Raw genomic sequence first — 6,000 nt, forward strand, 5'->3', positions numbered from 1 at the left:
CTTGGAACCTCTATGGGACACTTCTACTCTATCCTATAGGGTCGCTATGAGTCGGTATTGACTCGGCGGCAGTGTGTTTGGGTTTTTTTTTGGGGGTATCTCTGTGTTAGTTTCGGTAGGTGGTGTGTTTCTAGAAATTTTTCCATTTCCTCTAGGTTTTCAAATTTGTTAGAGTACAATTTTTCATAGTAATCTGTTTGATTCTTTCCATTTCAGTTGGTTCTGTTGTGATATTGCCCATCTCATTTCTTATTCGGGTTATTTGCTTTCTCTCCTGTTTTTCTTTTGTCACTTTGGACAATGGTTTATTGATTTTGTTGATCTTTTCAAAAAGCAGCTTTTGGTCTTGTTAATTCCTTCAGTGTTTTTCTGTTCTCTGCTTCATTTAATTCTGCTCTAATTTTATTTGCTTTCTTCTGGTGCCCAAGGGGTTCTTTTGCTGCTCTCTTTTTCCAGCTGTAGGGGTAATTCTTTGATTTGCACCCTTTCTTCTTATTGGATGTGTGTGTTTATTGCTATAAACTGACCTCTGAGCACTGCTTTTGCTGTATCCCAAAGTTTCTGGTATGAAGTGTTTTCATTCTTATTTGATTCTATGAATATCTGTATTCCATCCTAATTTCTTCTGTAACCCAGTTGTTTCTGAGCAAGGTGTTGTTCAGTTTCCATGTGTTTGATGTCTTTTTCCTTGCTTTTTCTGTTATTGATTCCTACATATATGGCTACGGTCAGAAAGGATGCTTTGTAAATTTTGATAATTGGATTCTGTTAAGGCTTGCTTTATGACCTAATCTGTGATCTGTTCTGGAGAATGTTTCATGTGAATTGGAAAAGAAGGTATACCTGGCTCCTGTTGGCTGGAGTGTTCTCTATATGTCTATGAGGTCAAGTTGGCTGATTGTGGCATTTAGATCTTCTTTATCGAGTTTCTTTCTGGATGTTCTGTTCTTCACCGAAAGTGGTGTGTTGAAGTATCCTACTATTATTGTGGAGCTGCCTATCTCAATTTTCAATGCTGTTAGAGTTTATTTCACGTATTTTGGAGCCCTGTCATTGGGTGCATGAATGTTTATTATGTTTATATCCTCCTGGTATATTGACTCTTTAATCATTATATAGTGTCCATCCTTATCCTTTGTGGTGGATTTTAAAGTATTTTTTGTCAGAAATTAATATTGCCATCCCTGCTCTTTTTTTATTGTTGTTTTCTTGATATATTTTTTTCCATTCTTTGAATTTTAGTTTGTTTCTTTAAGTCTAAGGTGTGTCTCTTGTAGGCAGCATGTAGACAGATTTTTTTTTTTTTTATCTTTTCTGCCCCTCTCTGTCTCTTTTTGGTGCATTTAGTCCATTTAAACTCTGTGTAATTATTGATAGGTCTGAATTCAGTGCTGTCATTTTGATGTCTTTTGTGTGTGTGTGTGTTAACAGTTTCTTTTTTTCCAGTTAATTTTCTGTGCTGAGTTGTTTTTCTTTATATATATGTATTTCCTCTCTTTCATTGCTGTTGCTTTTGTATCTGCTGAGTCCTTATGTTTCTTTTGTTTTTTATTATGATATGTAGGATTGTTCATTTCCTTTGTGGTTACCTTAATATTTACCCCTACTTTTCTAAGTTTAACCAGTCTTTTATTTCTTTATCTTTCCTTGACTTCCTGTCCATATGAAAGATCTGTGAGTACAATTTTTAGCCCCTTTTTTCAAATTTAATGTTGCTGTCTTTTACGTAATGATCTCTCTCTCTTCCTGTTTTGAGGGTTTAGCTTTGATTCATTTCTGTGATTTCCCTATCTTGTTTAATATCTGGTTATTCTGTCCTGTGTTATGGTCTTGGGTTGTTATCCAATGTTATCGATTTTCTAACTGGAGGATTCTCTCTGATATTTCTTGTAATTTTGGTTTGGATTTTGCAAATTCCTTAAACTTTTGTTTATCCGAAAATGTCCTAATTTTGCCCTCATATTTAAGAGAAAGTTTTACTGGATATATAATTCTGGGTTGGCAATTTTTCTCCTTCAAGGCTTTATATATGTTATCCCATTGCCTTCTTGCCTGCACCGTTTCTGCTGAGTAGTCTGAGCTTAGTCTTATGGACTCTCATTTGTAGGTTACTTTTTGTTTATCCTGAGCCACTCATAAAATTCTGTCTTTATCTTTGGTTTTGCCAAGTTTGATTATGTCTTGGTGATTTCCTTTTGGGATGTACCCTGGGTGGTGTTCCATGAGCATCTTAGATAGATACCTTCTCATTTTTCATGATACCAGGGAAGTTTTCTGCCAACAAATCTTCAACAATTCTCTCTGTATTTTCTGTTATCCCTCCCCTGTTCTAGCACTCCAGTCACTTGTAGGTTATTCCTCTTGAAAGAGTCCCACATAATTCTTAGGGTTTCTTCATTCTTTTAAATTCTTGTTTCTGATTTTTCCTCAAATATGCTTGTGTCAAGTGCTTTATCTTCAATCTCACTAATTCTGACTTCCATTGCCTCAATTCTACTCCTCTGACTATTGAGTTGTCTAATTCTGAAATTTTATAGTTAGTCTTCTGAATTTCTGTTTGCTGTTTGTCTATGGATTGTTGCAGCGTATTAAATTTGTCATTATACTCTTCTCTAATCTTCTTAATTCCTCTGATGCTATGTCTGTGCGTAATTTGGCTAGTTGAGCTGCTTACTTGGTTGAGTTGTGAATTTTCTCCCCTTCATGAATTGTACTTAAAGAAAAAAGGACAATTTCTTTATTTCCTCTTTGAATACCTGGCCTTATTGAGGCTTGTCCAATTTGGTAAACATGTTATGAGACCATCAATTCTATCTTATTCCCTGACCCATTGTTCTGCTGGTCCAAGTGGTTCCTGGCACCTCAGTGCAGTAAGAAATGTTTCCAGAGGATCAGGTGATTGCCAGGCCCCCATGTGAACTTAGGAAACATATCTGACAGCTCTGGAAGGCCATGGACACCCTTCCCAAGACTGTCACATCAGTGAAGACCAGTTCAGACTCCACACGGGGACTTGGAAAATTTTTAGATCCTCATCCAAGGAGCAGAAACCCAGTGGGAATGCAGGAAGGGTCCTGGGCTCTGGGTGTGTCTATTTGTGAATGGGACCCCTGTCATCATCTCCAGTTCTTTGTGAATTGAGACCTTTATTCAATGACATGACCACCACCACTACCAAAACTAATAATAAAATGTTAACAATGACCTACCCCTTGGACATTTCTTGCTGGGTGTTGCTGTTCTGGGCTGCCAGAAGGGACTTGGAGTATTTTCTGCAGACTCAACCAAAGACCACTGCATGAAGCATCTCAGAACAGTACGGGGTTTAGGATACTGATATAGCAATTGATCAGTGCACACCCAAGCCATGATCTTCTGTTCAAGGATTAAAAATTCTCTATATTGTGACATGGAAATATGTCCAGGATATAGAGTTAACCCAGCACAGTCTCTGCAGAGGAAATGAGGGGAGATGGGACTGGATGGCAAGCAGGGTGGCCACAGGTGCCAGAGCCATGCAGCGGGCACGTGCCACGGTCCCATCTGTAGTTATAAAAAACCCCCGGCTGCTGCCTGAAGAACAGACTGAAGGGGACTGAAGAGAGTGTAGGGGAGCAGGCAGCAGGACACTGCACAGAAAGAACAGGATGGAACTGAGGCATTCCTAAAGGCAGACTCAACATGAGTTATGCATGGTTATATTTTATATTATGAGGTGAAAAACAAACTGAAGCAAACCCACTGCCACCGCGTCAACTCTGACTGATAGTGACCCTGTGGGGCACAGTAGAACTGCCCCAATTGGGTTTCCAAGGAATGGCTGGTGGACTTGACTGCCGTAGCTCTTAACTACTGTGGGAGGGGTGGGAAATAAACCCACAATCCCTTATTCAAAACTCTTTGGGCCAGATGGATTTTGGAATGGAAGGTTTTTCAGATTTGGGGAAGTGATGGGAGATATGTTTCATGCACCGCCACAGCATGATCTGGCCCACATCCTATAATCGGACGTACTCTTATTTATGAAGCAAAACGTAAAACAGTACAGTTCGTGGATAAGTAAAGACCATAAACAGCTTTGCACCAACACAGGTCAGGGTTTGCTGCCAGGTAAGTTTAGGCTGAATGTGCCACCAGATGAGTTTCAAAGACACTCCTGGCTTTTAGAGTTTTGGATAAGGGATCAAAGTCCTGGAACTCATTCCCCATTTGTCCCACTGACTAGAGTGTTAACACTTAAGATGTGACATTGTTCGTTTTGACTCTCTCACTCTTTTCATTAACTGTCTGAGTGCCTGGCACAGGGCTGCCGCTCAGGAAATACGTGATAAATGAATGCTTTTACATCAGATCACCAGGCTAACCAGAGCTGAGTGAATGGAGGTGGGGAAGAGAAGGTTTTCCCTTTGGGCTCCGGACTCTGGCTGACTTTTGGGCTCCCCTGCTCTGGACCCCCACCCCGCAGGTCTGCCCTAAATCCAGGAGCCTGCAGGCTGCCTAGTCCTGCTCCTTCTGGGCCAGGACAAGCACACAGACCAGGACCATGTCCTCCCTGTCCAGCAGGTACAGGTGGAGCGGGCTCCCCAGCAAGGCCCCAACTAAGGGCTCCACCTGGGTGAGGTTATCCCGGAGGTCCTGGCACAGCCTTCCTACAAGGTCCACCAGCTCTGCCGGCGTGGGCAGGTGCCCAGCTCTCCTTCAGCAGCTTCAGGAAGCTCTGCATCCCGCGCTGGCCCACGCTGCAACATGGGACAGTGGGGACAGTGCTGACCACACACTCTCGGCACAGTCCTCAAACCAGCCAGGTGGCCCCATTGTCACCTTGTGCCTAGACACTTGGAGGAACATGAGAACCCACCTTAGAGAGACGGGTGTGTCAGAAGCCACTAAAATTTCCTTTCAATCCCCGAAAAGCCTTCCCGAACTCCGTGTGCGCCAGGCACTGTGCTCACAGCTGTCTCCACAATAGTGCCCCTCACTTTTCGGACACCAGTCATTCCCAGGGGACATGTCGTCTGGAGCCCAGACCATAAGGCCTGTTGTTCACCCCTCCCCTGGCTTCTCACTCCTACTACAGTTTCTGCTGATGGCCACGTCCGACAGAACTCTGGCTCTTCGTGCAGGGGTGGGGGCTGTGCCACGTCTCTGGGGTCTCCCCAGCCTTTGCCAGGTGACACCAGGACCTCCTGCACCCCTTTGGCACTGGGCTGACCCAGGGCAGTAGCCTGGGGCCTGGACAACCCTTATGTATTCTTTCTGCATGCTCCCAAATTACATCTGACTCTCTAATATTCTTAAAACACATATGTGTAAGTCACTACCATGAGAGCTGTTACACTGTATGTAGAAGTCATTTATAATATGGTGTTAGAAATAGAGAATTTCTGAACTTAGAAATAATAACATATATTTCTATAATCTTCCTTAACCACTAATTGTAAGTCCTTAAAAAGTTGCCTAACATTGAAAATATAGTAGAAATATGTGAAGTAGGTTGTAAATAACTTCCTTAAATTGGGCTTTGCACCTGCACTCTGTGATAATGGAACATAACATTAATAAAATCTCTGTAAATTAAGAAAACATAAATATGTCATTAAACAATTATCATAATTTTTAAGTAATCAACTTGGCCTTGAAACTTTATGTAGTAAAGAAGAACATAAATATGTCATTCAATTGGCAATAATTCAAATATCTATAAATTTCTGGGTGTTTAAATTAGCAAAATATTCATATGTCATACTATACCACCCTTAACTGACAATAAAACATACCAATTATAGTTGAACATGACAGCACACAGGGTATATAAACCCATGGATTTCTGCTCATATTCAGCAAAGACAGAAGCAAAAGTTCTCTCTGACTCGCTGTCTGAGGACTGAGAAGTCTGCTGAGACACTACTCACCACAACTGACCTCAGACCCTAGTTACAAGGGACCTCCTCTGAGTTGGAGGGCTGGTCAGGTCTCCTCCAGAGACCACTTTAACATTTA

General features: G+C 41.6%; 1 pseudogene; it reads right to left on the bottom strand.

Moving 5' to 3' along the window:
• The window catches only part of LOC100662239 (anomalous homeobox protein-like), a 258,113-nt pseudogene extending 253,390 nt beyond the window's left edge, over window positions 1-4,723 (bottom strand).
• Window positions 4,724-6,000: the final 1,277 nt, after the last annotated feature.

The sequence above is a fragment of the Loxodonta africana genome, chromosome 9 (genome assembly GCF_030014295.1).
Source record: "Loxodonta africana isolate mLoxAfr1 chromosome 9, mLoxAfr1.hap2, whole genome shotgun sequence".
Lineage (NCBI taxonomy): Eukaryota > Metazoa > Chordata > Mammalia > Proboscidea > Elephantidae > Loxodonta > Loxodonta africana.